This window comes from Strix aluco, chromosome W, assembly GCF_031877795.1.
Source record: "Strix aluco isolate bStrAlu1 chromosome W, bStrAlu1.hap1, whole genome shotgun sequence".
NCBI lineage: Eukaryota > Metazoa > Chordata > Aves > Strigiformes > Strigidae > Strix > Strix aluco.
This window is the reverse complement of record NC_133970.1, coordinates 29,425,774-29,448,023: the sequence shown is the minus strand read 5'-3', so window position 1 is coordinate 29,448,023 and position 22,250 is coordinate 29,425,774.

Below are 22,250 nucleotides of genomic sequence, written 5' to 3'. Positions count from 1 at the left end.
AGCCGCGCTCTCATTCTCTCTTCTCAACAGGACAGGGGGAGAAAATAAGATGAAAAAGAACTCCTGGGTCGAGAAAAAGGCAGTTTAATAAAGAAAAAGCAAAGGTCACATGCAGAAGCAAAGGAAAACAAAAATATGTATTCTCTACTTCCCATCAGCAGGCAATGTCCAGCCACTTCCTGGGAAGTAGGGCCTCAGTATACATAGTGGTTGCTTCGGAACTTAATAATGAATGCCTTCTCTCCTCCTCCTTTCTCTTAGCTTTTATTGCTGAGCATGATGTCACATGGTATGGAATATCCCTTTGGTCAGTTTGGGTCATCTGTCCTGGCTATGTCCCCTCCTAACTTCTTGCCCACCCCCAGCCTACTGGCCTTTTTGGGCAGGGGGAGAGGTTGGACACCCAGTCTTGATGCTGTGTGAGCACTGCTCAGCAGTAGCCAAAACACTGGTGTGTTATCAACACCTTTTTAGCTACAAATACAAAGCACAGCACTATGAGGGTCTCTATGGGGAAAGTGAGCTCCATCCCAGCCAGACCCAATGCAGTACCTCAAGGAGATTTGACCATAGGTGAAAATAACTGTATTGGGTTTCTGTGTCAAGGTTTCTGGTAGCAGGGGGGCTGAAGGGGTGGCTTCTGTGAGAAGACACCAGAAGTTTCCCCCCATGTAGGATGGAGCCAGTTCCAGCTGGCTCCAAGACAGACTCGTTGCTGCCCAAAGCTGAGCCAATCAGCAATATTGGTAGCACCTCTGTAATATCATATTTAAGAAAGGGCAAAAAATGCTGCACAGCAGCTGTGAGAGAGTGAGAAAATGTATGTGAAACGACTATACAGACACCAAGGTCAGTGAAGAAGGAGAGGGAGGAGGTGCTCCAGGCTTTGGAGCAGAGATTCCCCTGCAGCCTGTGGTGAAGACCATGGTGAGGCAGGCTGTCCCCCTGCAGCCCATGGAGGTCCACAGTGGAGCAGATCTCCACCTGCAGCCTGTGGAGGACCCATCGCTGGAGCAGACTTCTGGCAGGAATTGCAGTCCATGGAGAGGAGCCCATGTTGGAGCAGGTTTTCTGGCAGGACTTGTAACTCCATGGGGGGACCTATGCTGGAGCAGTTCTTGAAGAGCTGCAGCGTGTGGGAAGGACCCAAGTTGGAGAAGTTTGTGAAGGACTGTCTTCTGTGGGAGGGACTCCATGCTGGAGCAGGGGAAGAGCATGAGAGGAAAGAACATCAGAGATGAAGCACCATGAACTGACTGCAGCCCCCATTCCCTGTTCCCCTGTGACTCTCAGGGGAGGAGGTAGAAGAGCTGGAGGTGAAGTTGATCCTGGGAAGAATGGAGGGGTGGGGAAAAGGGTTTTTTTTAAGATTTGTTCTATTTCTTATACTACTCTGTTTAATTGGCAATAAATTAAATTAATTTTCTCCAAGTCGAGTCTGTTTTGCCCATAACGGTAAATGGTAAGTGATCTCCCTGTCCTTAGATCACTACAGGAGGGAAGAAAGGGAAGGGTATGATAGAGGGAAGAAGGAAGGAAGGTGCTGTATCCAGCATGCAATAAGCCAGTCTTACACACAGAGCCGAGATATTTATTTATTTATTCCATGTTTGCACAAAGATGGGTGCTAGGTGGTAATTCCACAAAGCTAGCACACCACACAAAAGAACTGTAATGTATTTATCTTGTTGCATGATTAGTAAAAACCTGCCTAAATTTATGCTCATTGGTCAGTAATTACCATCCCATCTGCTATTGGTTAGTCATGTTTGAATTAGCCTCACTTGCTAGATTAATTAGCATGCATGTTCCTTGCAGGTGTAGGTTGGTCAGTCTGTCTCTTTAGTCTTGAACTGAGTCAGTGGTTGTGATCTCCACCTGCTGCCTTTACCTTTACCCTAGTTACTGCAGAGTTTTGCTGACTTCATGCTTCTTTGGCAATCATCTAGCCTTTAGTGCCTTCTGGGGCAGGATGTTGCCCTTTTATCAATCTTTTAGTTCCTTTTCAAGATTATAGTCATTAGCAAGGCATGCATTGTTTATACAAAGTATCAGGCTTACACAATGAAGCTAATGATCAATGGTCATCCTTAGAAGATCAGTGCAGTACATTTGATCCTGAAGTGTCACTATAACCTAGGCACTAACCCAAACATATGGTTTTACTTAGTCTACAAAGGGAGGAAGGAAGGAAGGAAGGGGTATGATAGAGAGGAGAAGGGAGGAAGGGAGGGAGGAAGAAAGTGGAAGAGTGGAAGGAAGGGTGGAAATAAGGAAGAAGGGAGGGGTATGATAGAGGGAATAAGGAAGGAAGGAAGGGTGGAAGGACAAAGAGAGACTGCCAAATAGGGTAGTGGTTTCCACACTTTTTTGGTCACGCAACTCAGTCTAAAAAATTTTGGGCATGCACCCCTAATGTATGTATGCATGTATATGTATTTAAATTTAAATTGTAAAGATGTACTACTGTAATACTTTATTATGTACACTATAAAACATATACAAAATACATTTTAGAAAAGGGTGAGATAAAGAGGAAATTGTCATGGTTTGAGCTCAGAAGGCAACTGAGTGCCATGCAGCTGCTCACTCCCCCCTTCTTCCCCAGCGCTGGGAAAAAGGAAAGCAAAAGGCCCAGGAAATTGAGATAAGGGCTGGGAAGGATGATGTCATCCATTAAGGCACAGGCAAAAACCAGACTCGTTAGGGGAAGGAAAAAAAATAATATAAATTTAATACAGACACTTGTTGCGGGAGGATATCGGACCTGCACAACTCTATGAGAGTTATAACAAGCAAAGCCGTTTATTTTTCCAATAGTACATACTTATGCTCTCGCCAAAGCTCTTACTTCATAATTAGCAAATCAGCAATTAGACAGCTCTCAACCTTTTCTCCTATCAGCATAAGACCACTCTCACACGCGCTGTGCAGACCAATCACCTTCTTGTTCACGCGCTGTTCACGCGGCGGTAACTTCTCACAGCTCAGTACTTTTCCACAGTTCAGTGTTGCAGCTGCCCGTTGTTTTCCCCTGCCACCTTGGCACAACTCAGCAGTTTCTTATCTTTCTTCCAAGGCCTGTTTCTCATCAAAGCCTGGCTGTTTCTCAGAGGCTGTGCAAGGCTGACAGGCTGATGTCTCCCACATCTCCCCCTTCTTTGTTTTATAGCTGTACCTGCAAGACTTGTTTCAGAGCTTTATCAATTAAGGTTTAGACAAGCTTCAAACAACACAGTATACATAAAATAATTCCACAAAAGGCTAAAAACAATACAGCAGTTACAGTTGCTAGTTGAAAAGAGTAGGACAGTCTTTGACTAAGTATTACAAAATAAGGAAAATACAGAATAGCACACTTACTTAATGGGGTACTAACATTCAGATCCGCAATTGCTGGGGAACCCTGGATGCAGCGAGAATTTAGAGTGCCCTTCCTCGCAAACCGGAAATCCTACGCGATGCGTCCATCCGTAGGTGAGGCATCCAACATCGCTGCAAGCAGGTCCAGCCTCTAAATCAGCAGGCCAAAATAACTGGCACTTTTCTTTGAGCGGAAACATCTGATTTCATCCTCCTGTTGGGTTCCACCCAGAGCCTGGCCACCACTCAAGGGGGAAAACCAAGGGAGTTTCTAATAAGGTTAAACACTTGACTTCTTAATTCTTAATATTGCTAAACAAAGAAGGTTGAATACACACATTCTTATAGCATTTCATCCTTATTAATAACTACATTTTGTCTCAGCTACATCTTTCACTAGTGACTAGTAAGCCTATATATTTCATTAAGAAGTTGGAATTACTGTCAGCATTTTCTCTTGAAAAAGTTGGCAACTGTAGTGTGATTAAGGACAGAGATATTTTGTCCTATTGCAGCAGCAAGCATTGCCCATACATTCTGCTTAAATGATCAGTCGAAGAGACCGCAAACTGTCGGCACAGGGGCACCCACAGCACCCACAGCCGGCTCCTGAGCGTCCACCAAAAGCTGCCTCTCACGCCTCAGGTATGGTCGCACACACCTTGCCGGTAACCACCGGGGACCGTGACCTGTGGAGACACAAGCATAACCTCTTCCCCAGGTTATTAAAGGATATGGTCCTTCCCAGTTACCACTTTCCAGGTTTTTGCTAACACTTGAGCCTTGCCCTGGACTTCTTGTTGATCTGGTATCTGCGACGAGAAGTGACGCAATATTGGTGGCACCTGTGAGACAGGGGAAATGTTTAAAAAGTTCATGGTATATAATGCCTTATTTAGCCTTTCGTGAGGTGTAGATAGATACCCTCCATCTCCCCCTTTTTGTTGTTGCAATAGATGCTTTAGCGTGCCATGCGTACGCTCCACAACGGCCTGTCCGGTCGGTGAGTGGGGAATGCCGGTCAGATGCTTGACTCCCCACTGTATGGCAGGACGCAAACACTGCTCCAGAAAAGGTATCAACAGACACATGTACATATTTTAACGATCCAAATGCAGCAAAGTGAGTGACGTCAGATTGCCATAATTCTGAGGAGGTGAGTCCCCGAGGGTTGACACCACTAGCTGTTGAAGAGAGGGAGTCCTTCTGGCATTCAGGGCAAGTCGCAGTGATGTCTTTAGCCTGACGCCTTGATAAAGAAAACTGGTTTTGTATTGCCCTGGCGTTTTGGTGGAAAAATTGCATGTGAAAGCCGAGCTTGCTCAAAGACATTTGTATTAGCCACTGTAACATGTGCATAGTAACCGGAACAATGATACACACAGGTTCCTGACCAGCAAGGAATAGTAGGTGCTGCCTACCTTTCATGATCAGTTTGGCAAACATTTCTGGATGAGTAGTGACCGTCTTGTGCATTTGGTGTGACAACACAAAAAACAAAACAAAACAAAAAAATCCATTCAACAATAAGAATAGGGTCACCAAGTGTTTCATCCTATTGAAACAGCAGAGCATAGGGCTGCCCTGAAGGGTTAAATAATACCAGTTGATACGGATGGCCGGGCACACATTGCGATGCTTGTGTTTGAGATGGCGTTAGCCACACAGTGGAGATCTTGTTTCGCTTTCTCTGTAAGTACTCTGGGTGATGTCAGTGAAGGATCTCCTCTCAAAATATCAAACAAGCTATGCAGATCATCATTAGTTAGGCCCAACAACGGCCGTATCCAATTTATGGCTCCCAACAGTTTCTGTCAATCATTTAAAGTCTTAACATCAGTTTTAAGTTTAACCTGTTGCGGGACAATGGTCTGTTCACAAATTCTCCACCCCAGGTACTGCCACGGTGATGATCGCTGTACCTTTTCAGGTGCTATTTGTCACCCCATTTGAGATACTGAGTCTTTGGTTAAAGCAAGAGCCTTTTCCATGATCTCCTGTGTTTCTGCTGCTATGAGGATGTCATCCATATAATGATATATAACAGCCTGGGGGACCTGCATTCTAACAGGGCTCAAAGCCTTTGCAACAAACCACTGACACATCGTGGGACTATTTTTTATGCCTTGTGGTAAAACAACCCAGTGGTACCGTCTTGCAGGTTCACTAACATTAATACTGGGAACAAAAAAGGCAAATTTAGGTGCATCATCTGGATGCAAGGGAATGGAAAAAAAATCAGTCCTTTAGATCAATTATTACAAGATGCCCGTTTCGGGGAATCATTGTTGGGGAGGGCATTCCTGGCTGTAACGTACCCATATCCTCCATGGCATCATTAATGTGTCGGAGATCATGTAAAAGTCACCATTTACCACTTTTCTTTAAAATAACAAACACCAGGGAGTTCCAAGGACTGGTGGTAGGTACGAGATGTCCTGCACTTAACTGTTCCTGAATTAAATCCTTAAGGTGGCACAACTTTTCCATTGGCAAGGGCCACTGACCCACCCACACAGGTGATTCTGTTTTCCAGGTTAGTTTCAGGGTGGGTTTAGGGGTGGGTTGTGCTGCAGTGGCCCTTAAGACAAATTTGATCCAATTTGAGTTCCCCATCGAGCCATACAGTCACGACCCCATGATGTAATAGGGGTTTCCAATATAAATGGATGAATATTTGCTACCCAGTTTACTGGGCCCCTTACATGAATGAGATCTTTGCTTTGAAATGTTACAGCGTGACCACCAACCCCAAAAAGCACTTGAGTTACCTGAGCTAACGGCCAATCTGCTCACAGATATTAAGGTCACATCCACACCAGTATCTAAAATGCCTGTCAGTGCAACAGATTCTTCTGCTTTAGTGAGGGCACATTTTACCAGAGGTCGACCTTGTGTCACTGTCTGAGCCCAAAATATTCGAGGAGTACCTGCTGATCCAAATCCTGAGTCACCCTGGCTTCTCGGCATACTATTAGGGGGAGCCGCAGTAAAATAAACAAGCTGAGCAATTTTTGACCCTTTTGTTACTGAACACGGGGGTCCGGGGGTCCAGGGGTCCAGGCCATAATTCTGATTTCCCCTTCATAATCGGCATCTATGACCCCTGGTAAAACGAACAACCCCTGTAAGGTTGTAGATGATCTTCTGACAATATCCCCCTCAGGCAGATGGTACAAGGGTGCCCTCTCCCCACAGAGTACGCACCTAAATTCAAGACAACAACTAACACAGAATTACTGCCTCCCGCTAGAGGAGATATTTCACCTGTGACACTTCAAACACTGAGCCCGAACAAACAGGCAGCACCAGTGACCCAGCGGGCGGGCACTAGGGCGCTCTGTACTAAGGAATGTTCACTGGTCCTGCACTACCCCCCCACTGGTACAGAGTCTGCCCTGCGCTTCGTTCCTCTGCGGCTCTTCCCTCGCGGGATAACGGAACTGCGGGTCAGAGAACTCCGCACTCCGCAGCTGCAGCTGGGCTGCGCCTCACACCCGCAGAACAGTCACACACCCACACAAAGGGGCCCTTACACTTATTACTCACACAACATCAAATGACAAATACTACAAACATCAAAACACCATTAAGAATATATAAAGCCATTGCTTGTTGATTATGTGGTGCGTCCAGAAAATTCCCCCTTCTTTGTTTTTAAATCAAGCCTTTAGTGCACTGACCATCAGAAAGGTTTAAAGTTAGTCCTTTTAGAATGGACAAGGGACTCCGCATCACAGTGTCAGCACCTTCTGTAAAAACTGCCGCTTTTGGTGTTCGGGGGAGGTGGGACGGACGATCGTGCGGTGCCAGATGGCCGCTGGCAGTTGCTCTGCGACGGAGGGGCTCGGGGAAGCCCGGGGCCGCTGCCGCCAACTCTGCACTTTAAGAGTGTCCGAAACCAACTTCCAAGTGGTCGCTAGCTCACTGGCATGCTGATCCCCCTTGGAAATGGCATCCCACAACTGTTCACCTATTTCAGCCCATTTTGCTGGTTCAAAGGCTGTGAGGGTATCAGCAGGATAGCCGTGGTTTCTGCACCATTTAAGTAACCTTCGTACAGAAGTTTCCTTATAAGTTATCCCTCTCTTAGAGAGTATATGCAGCAGGAGTCTGACAGTGGCCGTCTCCTCTGTGGACTTGTTCTGCCCCATGCTGCCCCCGATTGATCACCTCTCCCGGGTGAGTTTCCGTCGATCGACTCTTCTCCTACCTCCCTGTCACACCCCGCTGCAGACAGTACCTCCAATCGGGGATCCTCCCGCGGCGTCTTCTGCGCTCTGTCCTGGGACATCGGGGTCACCATTTGTTGCGGGAGGATATCGGACCTGCACAACTCTATGAGAGTTATAACAAGCAAAGCCGTTTATTTTTCCAATAGTACATACTTATGCTCTCGCCAAAGCTCTTACTTCATCATTAGCAAATCAGCAATTAGACAGCTCTCAACCTTTTCTCCTATCAGCATAAGACCACTCTCACACGCGCTGTGCAGACCAATCACCTTCTCGTTCACGCGCTGTTCACGCGGCGGTAACTTCTCACAGTTCAGTACTTTTCCCCAGTTCAGTGTTGCAGCTGTCCGTTGTTTTTCCCTGCCACCTTGGCACAACTCGGCAGTTTCTTATCTTTCTTCCAAGGCCTGTTTCTCATCAAAGCCTTGCTGCTTCTCAGAGGCTGTGCAGGGCTGACAGGCTGATGTCTCCCACAGACACTAACAACAACAACGCTTAACAGACAGAGTAGGACCATGAGAAGCATTACCACATCTTGAAAACACCTTCCCCCCCACCCCTTTCTTCTTCCTGGGCTCAGCTTTGCTCCCTGTATCTCTACCTCCTTTCCACAGCAACGCAGGGGGCAGGGAACAGGGGGTGTGGTCAGTCCTGCCACTCCTTCCACCTTAGAGGCGGAAAACTTCTGGCATTCCTCCCCTGTTCCAGTGCAACCCCCCTCTCACAGGAGACAGTCCTTCACAAACTCTCTGCGACATGAGTCACTCCCACGGGCGTGTGGGTCACCCCCACGTGTTGCAGTCCTCCCTCCCAGCGCCGAACTACAACAGCGGGGCCTTCTTCCCATAGGGTCCCGGCCTTCTTTGGGCACAGTCACCTGGGTCAGTGTGGGGCCCCCCACAGGCCGAAAATTGGTATCTGCTCCACCATAGACCTCCATGGGTGGCAGTGGTGGGTGGCCCTGCCGTCTCACCATGGGATACAGGGGAGTCTCTGCTCCAGTGCACCTCCCCTGCTTCCTCCTCTATCCTTCCACTGACCTTGGTGTTGGCACAGATGTTCTCCTCAAAACTTCTTCTCACAACTCCCCCCACTCCTCCCAGGTTCCCCTACTTAAATACATTATCGCAGAGGCGCAGCTAATTGGCCCAGCCTTGATGCAAAGGCGGGTCTGACTTGGAGTCAGGGGAGCTTTGAGAAGCTTCTCACAGGGGGCCACTGCTATAGCTGCCTCCCCTGCTACCAAAAAAACCCCTGCCACTCACTCAAACCATGACAGAGGTAAACAATCCAGCAGGCTCTGAGAGTTTTGATTCTGTTAATTCATATTTGTAAAAAAAAAAAATGCTTAAAAGGTAACTTTGTCCAAGCTGATTTTTCCAGATCACGTATCCTCTGTCCTCCCTCCATCAGCATGAAGCCAGATTAAATACTGTGTCATGTCTTTTAGCTAGTTCAACAGAAATTCAGTCATATGCTCATGCCTGGTCCAGACCAAATTTGTAATGTGAGGTGATCTGTTAGTGTACAGTTGTGGTGTTCCTGAACACCACATGCCCCACCATGATAAAACTGATTAAGACCTCTTTTAATCCCCTACCTGAACCTGTAGGGGATTTCTAGTGACATGAATCATGGAACATGGGTTGTTTCTTTTTTCTCAGTTTTCTGTAAACATTTCTGTAACAGCTCCTCAATTCCTTCCTCAGTTGTTCTGGGGTATTGAATCTACTGATGAGCTCCAGGGCTTAGCTCAGCACCAAGTGTCACAGCAAATTCCTGCCTATCCAAATGTTTAATTGTCCTGTGCCTTCAGTGAAATGCTTAGCAGTGGAACCCTTCAGTTTTACTGTTTATTTTCAGCAGTACTGGCTTTTCTTCAGTGTAAACAAAACTGCTTCATGTGTAGGTTTGCTGCCGGAAATAATGCCCAAAGTAATTTAACAAATGCTCTAATTGCTTTCAAATAAATAGTCCAATTATGTCCTGTATTGCTCAGCATTCCTGGAGAAAATCCTCTGAGCTAATAGTGCTTTTATGCATTGTGTCTGTGGTATGCTCCATAGGCATGGATTCCACTGCTAATGCAAATATTTGCAGAGTCATAGCTCCTACAGCCCCCCATGCTGCTCTACTGGACTATAAATCATAGAATCATAGAATGGTTTGGGTTGGAAAGGACCTTAAAGATCATCTAGTACCAACCCCCCTGCCATGGGCAGGGACACCTTCCATAGATCAGGTTGCTCAAAGCCCCATCCAACCTGGCCTTGAACACTTCCAGGGAGGGGGCATCCACAACTTCTCTGGGCATCCTGTTCCAGTGTCTCACCACCCTCACAGTAAAGAATTTCTTCCTTATATCTAATCTAAATCTACCCTCTTTCAGTTTAAAACCGTGACCCCTCATACTATTGATATAGGATAAGAAATGTTTAGGTAAAATAAAATTTAAAGTTACTATATGTTAGAAATTCCTCTTCCATATAATTTTAAACTAAAGTAATCATTAACTGGTGGTCTATTTGTAAGAATGATTCTGTAACAAACACCATTGTGTAGGTGCCTGCTACAAAACAATTTATTACCTTGTTGATCAGAATGTTTTTGAGGATGCGTTGTAAAGAAGCCTTGAAGCATGTTAAAAGTGCAACTCAAGCCAAAGTCCTTAGAGAGAAGGACATTCAGGGGTCTTTCTTTTGAGTCGGTGGTTCGTGGTGGTCGCAAAAGCAGCCCCCCAACTCATTTCAGGACTCAAGTGCGCATGACCGGAAAGAGGTGGGAATAAGAAAATGAGTTATGGGAATTATCATGTTTATATATGAGAACTTGTTTATTATGTATTACTGCATCCTATATAATCTGTGTCTTACACGAGTTAGGTGTGTGTTGTTGGTGAGACAACTCGCCTATGCACACAGCCGTTAATAAAGAATGCCTGCTTCTTAATACTGCATTAGTGTTAAGGAGTTTCTTTATTCCTGATTTCAGTGACACTCACCACACTCCCTGATAAAGAGTCCCTCCCCATCTTTCCTGTAGGCCCCCTTGAAGTACTGGAAGGCCGCTATAAGGTCTCCCTGGAGCCTTCTCTTCTCTAGGCTGAATACCCCAACTCTCTCAGCCTGTTCTCATAGAGGGGAGGTGCTCCAGACCCCTGATCATCTTCGTGGCCCTCCTCTGGAACTGCTCGAGCAGGTCCATGTACTTTTTATGTTGGGGACCCCAGAGCTGGACACAGTACTCCAGGTGGGGTCTCACAACAGCGGAGTATAGGGGCAGAATCCCCTCCCTCGACCTGCTGGCCACACTTCTCTTGATGCAGCCCAGGACACAGTTGGCTTTCTGGGCTGCGAGTGCACATTGCTGGCTCATAGTGAGTTTTCCATCCACTGCTAATCCCAAATCCTTCTCCACAGGGCTGCTCTCAATCCACTCATCGCCCAGCCTGTATTTGTGCTTGGGATTGCCTCGACCCATGTGCAGGACCTTGCACTTGGCCTTGTTGAACTTCATGAGGTTTGCACGGGCCCACCTCTCAAGCCTGTCAATGTATCCTTTCCCTCCAGCGTATCAACCGCAACACACACCTTGGTGTAGTCAGCAAACTTGCTGAGGGTGCACTCAATCCCACTGTCCATGTCTCCAACAAAGACGTTAAACAGCACTGGCCCCAACACCGACCCCTGAGGGACGCCACTTGTCACTGCTCTCCACTTGGACATCGAGCCGTTGACCGCAACTCTTTGAGTGCAACCATCCAACCAATTCCTTATCTACCGAGTTATCCATCTATCAAATCCATGTCTCCAATTTAGAGACAAGGATGTCATGCAAGACAGTGTCAAGTGCTTTGCACAAGTCCAAGTAGATAACATCAATTGCTCTTCCCTTATCCACCGGCGCTGTAACCCTGTCGTAGGAGGCCACCAAATTCGTCAGGCACGATTTGCCATTAGTGAAGCCATGTTGGCTGTCACCAATCACCTCCTTATTTTCCATGTGCCCTAGCATAGTTTCCAGGAGGATCTGCTCCACAATCTTGCCAGGCACAAAGGTCAGACCAACTGGTCTGTAGATCCCTGGGTCCTCTTTATTTCCATTTTTGAAAATGGGGGTTATGTTTCCCCTTTTCCAGTCAGCGGGAACTTCGCCGGACTGCCCCGACTTCTCAAATATGATGGATAGTGGCTTAGCCATTTCATCTGTCAGTTCCTTCACGAGCATAGGATGCATCTCATCAGGTCCCATGGACTTGACTCTCTAGGAAGCCCATTCCAGTGTCTGACCACCCTCTCAGTAAATAAATGCTTCCTACTGTCTAGTCTGAACATCCCCTGGTGCAGCTTTGAACCATTCCCACATGATCTGTCACTGGATACCAGGGAGAAGAGGTCAGCACCTCCGTCTCCACTTCCCCTCCTGTGGTGGTTTGACCTTGGCTAAATGCCAGGTACCCACCAAGTCGCTCTATCACTTCCCCCCCCCCCCCTTCTCCCTTTTTTTCTCAAGAGGGCAAAGAGGGGAAAGAAAATAAGATAGGGAAAAAAAAAAAAAAAAAACAACCCCAAACAACCCTTGTGGGTAAAACAACAGCAGTTTTAATATAAGCAAAGTGAAGCAAAGGTCTGCGGGCAGAAGCAAAAAAAAGAAAACAGATTTATTCTCTACTTCCCATGAACAGGCGATGTCGGGCCTTCTCAGGAAGCAGGGCTCCAATACGCGTAGTGGTTGCCTCGGAGGACCAAGGGTGACCCCAGCCCCTTCCTCCTTTCTCCCAGCTTTATACTGAGCAGACGTCATATGGTCTGGAATATCCCTTTGGTCAGTTCGGGTCAGCTGTCCTGGTTGTGTCCCCTCCCAAGATCTTGCCCACCCCGTCCCACTGTGGGGGGGAAATGTCAGAAAGAGCCTTGGTGCTGTGTAAGCACTACTCAGCAGTAGCCACACCACCAGTGTGCTATCAACACCCTGCCAGCTCCCAACATAAAACACAGCACCAGGAGGGCTGCTACAGGGGAAAACCAATTCCGGCTCGGCCAGACCCAGTACACCTCCTCAGGAAGCTGCAGAGAGCAATGAGGTCGCCCCTCAGCCTCCTTTTCTCCAAACTACACAAACCTTAGCTGCTCCTCATAGGCCGTGCCTTCCTGCCCTTTCACCAGCTTTGTTGCCCTCTTCTAGATGCATTCATGTACCTTAACATCCCTCTTAAATTGTGGGGCCCAGTACCGCAGATAGTACTCAAAGTGAGGCCATACCATTGCTAAATAGAGCAGGATAATCACCTCTTTTCACTGGCTGGTTATACTGTATTGAATGCACCCCAGAATGCAGTTGGCTTTCTTGGCTGCCAGGGCACACTGCTGACTCATATTGAGCCTGCTGTCAACCAGCACCCCCAGATCCCTTTCTGCAGGGCTGCTCTACAGCCACTCCTCTCCCAGTCTATATTTGTGCCCAGCATTACTCCATCCCAGGTGCAGAATCCAGCATCTGGACTTGTTAAATTTCATGCCACTGATGATTGCCCAATGTTCTGATCTATCCAGATCCCTCTGCAAGGCCTCTCATCCCTCAAGAGAATCAACAGCACCTCCCAGTTTGGTATCGTCAGCAAACTTGCTAATGGTGCATTCAACTCCTGCATCCAGATCGACAATAAATACATTGAACAGAACTGGTCCTAGAATTGAGTCCTGAGGAACACCGCTGCTGATCAGTCGCCAGCCAGATGTAGCCCTGTTCACCCTTGAGCCCTGCCTTTCAGCAGGTTCTTCACCCAGCGCAACATGAACCTGCTCATCTCACAGCTGGACAACTTGTCCAGAAGGATGCTGTGAGGGACAGCACCAAAAGCCTTACTAAAATCCAGAAAAACTACATCCACCACCTTCCCTTCATCCACTAGGCGAGTGACCTTATTGTAGAAGGATATTAAATTAGCTAAACAGGACTTTCCCTTTGTGAACCCATGTTGGCTGTGCCTGATGATTGCATTGTCCCTTAGATGCCTTTCAATAGCACCCAGTATGATCTTCTCCATAATTTTTCCAGGTACTGAGGTTAGACTAACAGGTCTGTAGTTTCCTGGGTCTTCCCTCGTGCCCTTCTTGTAAATTGGAATAACACTGTCTAGCTTCCAGTCAGCAGGGACCTCCCCAGGCTCCCAAGACCTTTGGTAGATGATGGAGAGGGGTCCTGCTCTAAGATCTTCTAGCTCCTTCAGTACTCTGGGATTGGATGATGGACAGATGGATGGACAGATGGATGGACAGATTCCCATCTGTTCCCATGGACTTATGAACATTCAGCTAATACAACTGGTCCATTAAAATTTCAGCATCCACAAATGGAAAGTCACTGTTCCAGCCACTCATGGTCCTCCACCTCCGTAGACTGGGCAGCCCAAGGTCTATCAGTTTTATTAAGGACTGAGGCAAAAAAAAAGCATTGAATTCACTCATAGAATGGTTTGGGTTAGAAGGGACCCTAAAGATCATCTTGTTCCAAACCCCCCTGCCATGGGCAGGGACACCTTCCACTAGATCAGGTTTCTCAAAGCCCCATCCAACCTGGCCTTGAACACTTCCAGGGAGGGGGCATCCACAACTTCTCTGGGCATCCTGTTCCAGTGTCTCACCACCCTCACATCAAAGAATTTCTTCCTTATATCTAATTTAATCTTCCCTCTTTTAGTTTAAAACCGTTACCCCTCGTCCTATGACTCCACTCCCTGATAAAAGAGTCCCTCCCCATCTTTCCTGTAGGCCCCCTTAAAGTACTTGAAGGCTGCTATAAGGTCTCCCCGGAGCCTTCTCTTCTCTAGGCTAAACAACGCCAACTATCCCAGCCTGCCCTAATAAGGGAGGTGCTCCAGCCCCCTGATCATCTTCGTGACCCTCCTCTGGAATCGCTCCAAAAGGTCTATGCCCTTCCTATACTGGACACAGTACTCCAGGTGGGGTCTCACAAGAGTGGAATAGAGGGGCAGAATCCCCGCCCTTGACCTGCTGGCCACACTTCTCTTGATGCAGCTCAGGATACGGTTGCCTTTTTGGGCTGCAAGCACACATTGCTGGCTCATAGTTTTCCATCCACTACTACCCCCAAGTCCTTCTCCACAGGGCTGCTCTCAATCTACTCTTCACACAGCCTGTATTTGTGCATGGAATTGCTTTGACCCCTGGGTCAAAGCACTTGGACCTTGCACTTGGACTTGTTGAACTTCATGAGGTTTGCACAGGCCCACCTCTCAAGCCTGTCAAGGTCCCTCTGAATGGCATCCCTTCCCTCCAGCGTATCAACCGCAACACACACCTTGGTGTAGTCAGCAAACTTGCTGAGGGTGCACTCAATCCCACTGTCCATGTCTCCAACAAAGACGTTAAACAGCACTGGCCCCAACACCGACCCCTGAGGGACGCCACTTGTCACTGCTCTCCACTTGGACATCGAACCGTTGACCGCAACTCTTTGAGTGCAATCATGCAGCCAAGTCCTTATCCACCAAGTGGTCCATTCGTCAAATCCATGTCTCTCCAATTTAGAGACAAGGATGTCGTGCAGAACAGTGTCAAAAGCTTTTCATATGTCCAGGCAGATGACGTCAATTGCTCTTCCCTTACCCACCGGTGCTGTAACCCCATCATAGAAGGCCACCAAATTCATCAGGCGCAATTTGCCCTTAGTAAAGCCATGTTGGCTGTCACCAATCACCTCCTTGTTTTCCATATGCCCTAGCATAGTTTCCAGGAGGATCCGCTCCATGATCTCGCCAGGCACAGAGGTGAGACTGACCAGCCCACAGTTCCCCGGGTCTTCATTATTTCCATTTTTTAAAAATGGGGATTATATATTATATATATTACCACTACGACTTCTTAAATATGATGGATAGTGGCTTAGCCATTTCATCCGTCAGCTCCTTCACGAGCATAGGATGCATCTCATCAGGTCCCATGGACTTGTGCACCTTCAGGTTCCTTAGATGGTCTTGAACCTCATCTTCTCCTAGAGTGGGTGGTTGTCCCTTCTCCCAGTCTTTACCTTATGTGTCTTGGGCGGTGTGGCTGGAGCCCTTGCCGGTGAAGACTGAGGCAAAATAGTGGTTGAGTACCTCAGCCTTCTCCATATTCTGGGTGACCAAGTCTTCCTTTTCCTTCCGAAGAGGGCCCACATTTTCCCTAGTCTTTCTTTTATTACAGATGTACCTGTAAAAGCTTTTCTTGTTGCCCTTGACATCCCTGACAAGACTTAATTCTATCAGGGCTTTGGCCTTCCTAACCTGATCCCTGGCTACCCAGACAGTTTCTCTGTATCCCTTCCAGGATACCTGTCCTTGCTTCCACCCTCTGTAGGCTTCCTTTTTGTGTTTGAGCTTGTCCAGAAGCTCCTTGTTCATCCATGCAGGCCTCATGGCGTTCTTACCTGACTTCCTCTTTGTCGGGATGCATCTCTCCTGAGCTTGGAGGAGGTGATCCTTGAATATTAACCAGCTTTCTTGGGCCCCTCTTTACTCCAGGTCTTTATCCCATGCTACTCTGCCAACCAGATCCCTGAAGAGGCCAAAGCGTGCTCTCCTGAAGTCCAGGGTAGCAAGCTTGCTGTGCACCCTCTTTGACGCCTTAAGGATCTTGAACTCCACCATTTCATGGTCCCTGCAGCCAAGGCTGCCCTTGACCTTCACACTCCCCACCAGCCCCTCCTTGTTGGTGAGAACAAGGTCCAGCACAGCACCTCTCCTCGTTGGCTCCTCTACCACTTGGAGAAGGAAGTTATCATCAACGCATTCTAGGAACCTCCTGGATCACTTATGCCCTGCTGTGTTGTCCCTCCAACAGATATCAGGATGGTTGAAGTTCCCCATGAGGACCAGGGCTTGTGAACATGAGGCTGTTCTTATCTGTCTATCGAGGGCCTCATCCGCTCAGTCTTCCTGTTCGAGTGGCCTGTAGCAGACCCCCACTATAATGTCTCCTGTCCCTGCCCTTCCTTTAATCCTGACCCATAAGCTCTTGGTTGGCTCCTCACCCATCCCCAGGCAGAGCTCCGTGCACTCCAGCTGGTCACTGACATAGAAGACGACACCCCCTCCTCGTCTCCCCTGCCTGTCCTTCCTAAAGAGCCTGTATCCTTCCATTACAACACTCCAGTCATAGGAGCCATCCACCATATCTCTGTGATGACAATAAGATCATAGCCCTGCAGGTGTGTGCACATCTCTAGCTCCTCCTGTTTATTCCCCATGCTATGCACATTTGCATAGAGGCGTTTAATTTGGGCCCCCGATGAAGCTGACTGACTGGTTGGAATTCCTTTGTGCTGCTCTTCAGGTGATCTCCTGCTGAGCTGTGATCCCTCTCCAGGCTCTCGGCATCTATTGCTGGCACTGGCATCAAACTGGTAGGAGTGGGATGGACTGAGGTTCCCCTCCCCCAGCAACTTTAGTTAAAAGCCCTCTTCATCAGCTTGGCAAGCCCATGACCGAAGATGCTCCACTTTTTCTTCATCCCTATTAGTCCAATGACCATCTTCAACAAGTATCAGTTCAATGCTTTCTTTAGACCTCCTTTTGCTATTAATGTACTTTAAAAAGCCCTTCTTGTTGTCAGATACGGCGCTGGCCAGTTTCATCTCTAATTGAGCACATAGAGTCCCTTGCAAGGCCCCAGGTGGTAGCATATATCTCATATCTTTTGCTCTTGCCTTTCCACAGCCAGAAACATCTAAGTCCAGAGTTCCATTTTGATCTGCTTTATTGTGAATATTTTTATCTCACAAAGTTTTGGCTACTTCTGTCAGAGATGGCTGTGCCATTACCTCTGTATTTAAGGTCAGCCACCACCTTTCTCATTGACCGTGAAGCCCAGAGATTGTAATAGCAGCTGCACCATGACCCCTGTAAACTCTATTGCTCACTAAAATGAGAATTTGCCACCTGTTCTGATGCTGGGCTTATGTGATGCTGTGATAACATGATAAAAAGTGTGAGATGCTGCAGTTTTTCACAGCATTCTACTGGTCAAAATCTCAACCCCACTATTTGCCACCTTGTCTTCTAATTTCCCTGACCATCCCTCTGCCACCTTAAGAAAATCACTATAAGAAAATAGCTAGAGAATGCAAACCTGCTGAATAATTTTTTTTATTTTCTGAAACCATTTGCTATACTATTTAGGAAGTGAGCCAGTTAAAACCTCTAGACTAATCTCCAACTCTTGCCCAACAGTTAACAGCGATATTGTCATTTCAAAAGAGAAATGACCTGGCAAACAGAAAATTAGAATTTTCTGAAATTTAATATTTCTTTTTAATCCACATGCAATTAAAGATATGGACAGGAGAAAGACCCTTTAAGGCAGGTGCTGAGAACTGGGATAATTGTGATGAAGCTGAAATATAAGTGTAAGTAATCAAGCATGATAATTTATGTCAAGAAACACTTCTCTGACAGTGTACATTTTTAATTTCTGAAATTGTATTATACAGAATTCCTACCAGCCTTTTTTCTGCTTTTAGCAGAAAACATCAAAAAGTAATTGCAGTAAGTAGCTTTGATGATTATTTCTGAGGGTTTTCTTTTTAAGCACTAATAGAAAAATCAGCTATCATCTCATTAATGTGGTAATAGAATTGGACATTAAAAAAGCTTTTATTCTTCATATAGAAAACTCAGTCCTATTAACATTATGATTAAGGATTAATCATAACATTATGATAGGATTAAGCCTTTCACCTTTAGGTTACTGTCACACAAGGTTCAGCTTTGAGCTAGTTTTTTATCATGTACAGACCAAACACTCTTTTGTGTGCAGGAAAGGAACACCAACTTTTAGGTTGCTATTCCCCAAAACGATTAGACAGAACAGGATGTTTTATTTAACCTAGTCTCAGGGTGAAATCTCTAGGTCTAAGTACGTTGTGAACTGAAATCTAGTTCTTACTGGATCACAATTGAAAAGAAGTTTGATGCTGTCATGCATCCTCATCATGGTTAAATTATCCTTGATTCTTGCTCAAGCAACACAGGCTTCTCAGGGATTTTTGCTGATGCAGAATCTGGTTTAAGCTAGGACTAATATACTGGGCAGCCCTATAAGTACAGATTTCAAACACCATTAAACAAACAAAATACCAACCATCTTGTACAAACTTTACAACAACAGAAGAACCATTAGAACAGCACTAATTATAACAGGATCTAATGCAGTTGGGTGCCAGTGAGCAGCAAGCCCTATAATATGATCTAACTGTAGGACTATTTGCCCATGTTTATATCAAACTGTGTTTAATACTCCAGAGGCAGGTACTAAAGTGAAATGTTGCTATGTCCTTTCATACATTGTGAATAAGTTCATATTCTAATTCAGCCAGCAACAGGCTCTTTAAAAATACCAAATCTGATTCTTGATCTTGACTAAACTAAAGAAGGAAGGATGGCTTGTGTAAAGGATTTCTGAGACAATTAAATAAAGGGTCCACAGTGGTAAACATATAATTACTTAATAACTAACTTAAATTCCCCAGTCAAACTCTGAACATGAAAAAGAGAGTGACAGTTCCTATTATTCTTTTACCAAGTGCTGTTGATTCTTTGTTCTCTGAGTACTAATACAGATTATGTCTACCCAGGCAGACATCAGTAATTCAACTAATCCCAAGGTTTAATGGTTCTGTTATTCTATTTGGCTAACAAGATCTTTTTGTTCACTAATGAGGTTTAACACTTAGCATTGCCAATAAGAAACATAAGCTTTCCCATAATAGCATTCTCATCAGAATTCCTCTAAACTTGAAGTCCAAGATGCTTCTTTTAAAAACCCAGGGTTTTAATATTGTAATGAAATTCTTCATTCCTACTGTATTTTGTGCCTCCTACACAAAATATAAATTGGCCTTTTGTTGTATTTTCTCCTTCCCATTCCTAAGGGGGAAGGGGTGAGCGAGTGGCTGGGTGGTGCTCAATTGCCCTCTGGGCTCAAACCACGACATAAAGTGATATTTAACAGTGATTACATAATGCGATTCCTGTACCAGCACTAGCACAGAATGCTGCATATGGGACAAGACCCAAATGGTATAACAGAGAAGGCACTGAGAAACTAATTATGTCTCTGATTTTCTGCTGTGCTCTGCGTTAGAATCTCTCACAATTTTGGCCACAGTAATTTGGGCTGGCTGACAGAGATGCAAAAGTGGTATCTGGAAGCTGGGTGTAACAGGTATGTTTAAGGTTGCATGCACATGTGAACTTGTGCATTTGCATGTAAATCACTTCACAACCTCTGTGCACATGGGAAACAGCATGGAATGAGACAGATGTGAACACTTTCCTTTTGCAGTGTCACCTGAGTACAGCACTTGGTGTTTAAATGGTGGGTGTCAGCATTCGTGGGAACAGAGAATTGTGCCCTAACCATTTTCATATTAATCCCTGAAACATGCTGCTCAGGTAGAGCTTCTAGGGCTCTTACAGAACTTAGCAGACCAGCCCTATTGACGCAGGGGTAAAAATGCTCTGTATGCATTTCCCTCATCCTGTCCCTTCCTCAGGAGGAACTTCAGTCCTAAATAGGGTTTTCCAGACTGTAGAAGTATTCATGTATCCTTTAGTATTCCTCTATGATGCTTAACTTGTAGGAAATGGTACACGTGGAGCGTTCAAACTGTCTTTTGCTGATAACTTAGACATCTCTTAAATTCTTGCCAAGTTTTAGGATAGCACAAATCCTTCACAGACCACAATCATAATCCAAGGTCTAAAAAAAGACTATTTTGACCAGTGGAAACCACTAGGGGTTTGAGGGTTTTGTTGTGGGGGAGTGGGTTGCTTGAACAGCATAAAAATGCTTAAGAAGATATGCTTTAAACTTCCTTTCTAAAAGAGAACCACAAGAAATGCAATTCTATGGTTAGGGATGAAGCTACTAACCACAGAAGTTAAAGGTTTAAAACAAAAGTGTCTTGGATACAGCTACATGACAATATTATACCCAACTATAAATCAGTAATTAAATTATGTTGCCAGTTACCTATTACATAATATATACTCTGAAGGTCTGATACCATTTCATACAGAGGGAAGTCTCTTAAAATTAAGGTCAGTAGAAACTGCCTAAAAGACCACAGAAAAGACTATTCTTATTTTAATCCCTCACATGTTTTAAATTCAGAAAAAAGACCAGAAAAAAAAAAAAAAAGAGAAAGCTTCATCTGAACATTGATATGATCCTATATTACTCATTTTCATTCCCAAAGCTGGTTGATTTACAGAAGAAGATAACAGCCATTAATGTTACATAGGTGATTTTGTAGGGAAGCATAGCACAGTGATTAGTACAAAATTCTTGTACTACAGCTCCTCCATGAATAATGTCAGACCTTATGTTCCAACAACAGCACATAATTAACAGCATGGTATTATCTTCATTTTAATGGGAAGCAGAACCTTAGCAAGAAAGGGTCAGTTTTTGTAATGCTATATCCCATTCAGGTGAATGTCTCCTGGTATGCTATTTCATATAAAAAATGTAAAGGCTTTTGCCTCAAACACTTAGGTGGATTTTCTTACCTTTGGTTCCATTGAAATGAAGCTGTGGGTACCTCTACTTGAGAGAACTGACCTTTTAATCGTTTTACTATGGTAGAAGTGGTAGTAATTCTTCAGTGTTCCAATCTGTAAGGGGAGAAAAGAAAAACAGAGGAAGATATGACAAATGAAAAGTAGTTTTATGGTCATTTTAAGGTCTATAAATTATGCCTTTTCCTACTGTGCTGAAATGTTGCTTGAACCAAGTGATCATTTTTCAAAAGGACGTATGAAATGGATGGAGTGTCCTTGAGGCAGTAACTGCATAACCAAAGATTATAATTGAACTGCTTAGTCTGTCCGTATCTACCTTTTTAATGTTCAAACTATATTCACAGAATCACAGAATCGTCTAGGTTGGAAAAGACCTTGAAGATCATCTAGTCCAACCATTAACCTAACACTGACAGATCCCAACTACACCATATCCCTCAGCGCTATGTCAACCTGACTCTTAAACACCTCCAGGGATGGGGACTCCACCACCTCCCTGGGCAGCCCATTCCAATGTCTAACAACCCACTCTGTAAAGAAATACTTCCTAAGTATCCAAACCCCTGGCTGTGGCACCAGTACCTTAAGTAATTGTTGATTTGCCAGATTTGACTGGTCCTTTCAAATCCTTTTCCTTCGACTGGGAAGATTGATGAAAAAAATACCTGTGCTCCAGAGTCCCTTACTGCCGCTCCCAGGGCTTTGTAGTCCTTGATATTCCTCAGACTGCTTCTGGCTGTATCACTGGTGCCCACATGAAACAACAGCAGTGGATAATAGTCAGTGGACTGTACGAGGCTTGGCAGTCTCTTGGTGACATCCCTGATTCGAGCCCCCGGTAAGCAGCACACCTCTCTAGAGAGTGTGTCAGGTTGGCATATGGGTGTGTCTGTACCTCTCAGAAGAGAGTCGTCTACCACTATCACCTGTCACCTTTTCTTAGTTGCACTAAAAATCTGTAGTCTATATAATTATCTGTGGTTTTTTACATTCTTTTTGTGGAACAATTTTTATGTCTTTTACTGGAATACTGTCTTCTATACATTTTCATTAGGGTAAGGGGACAT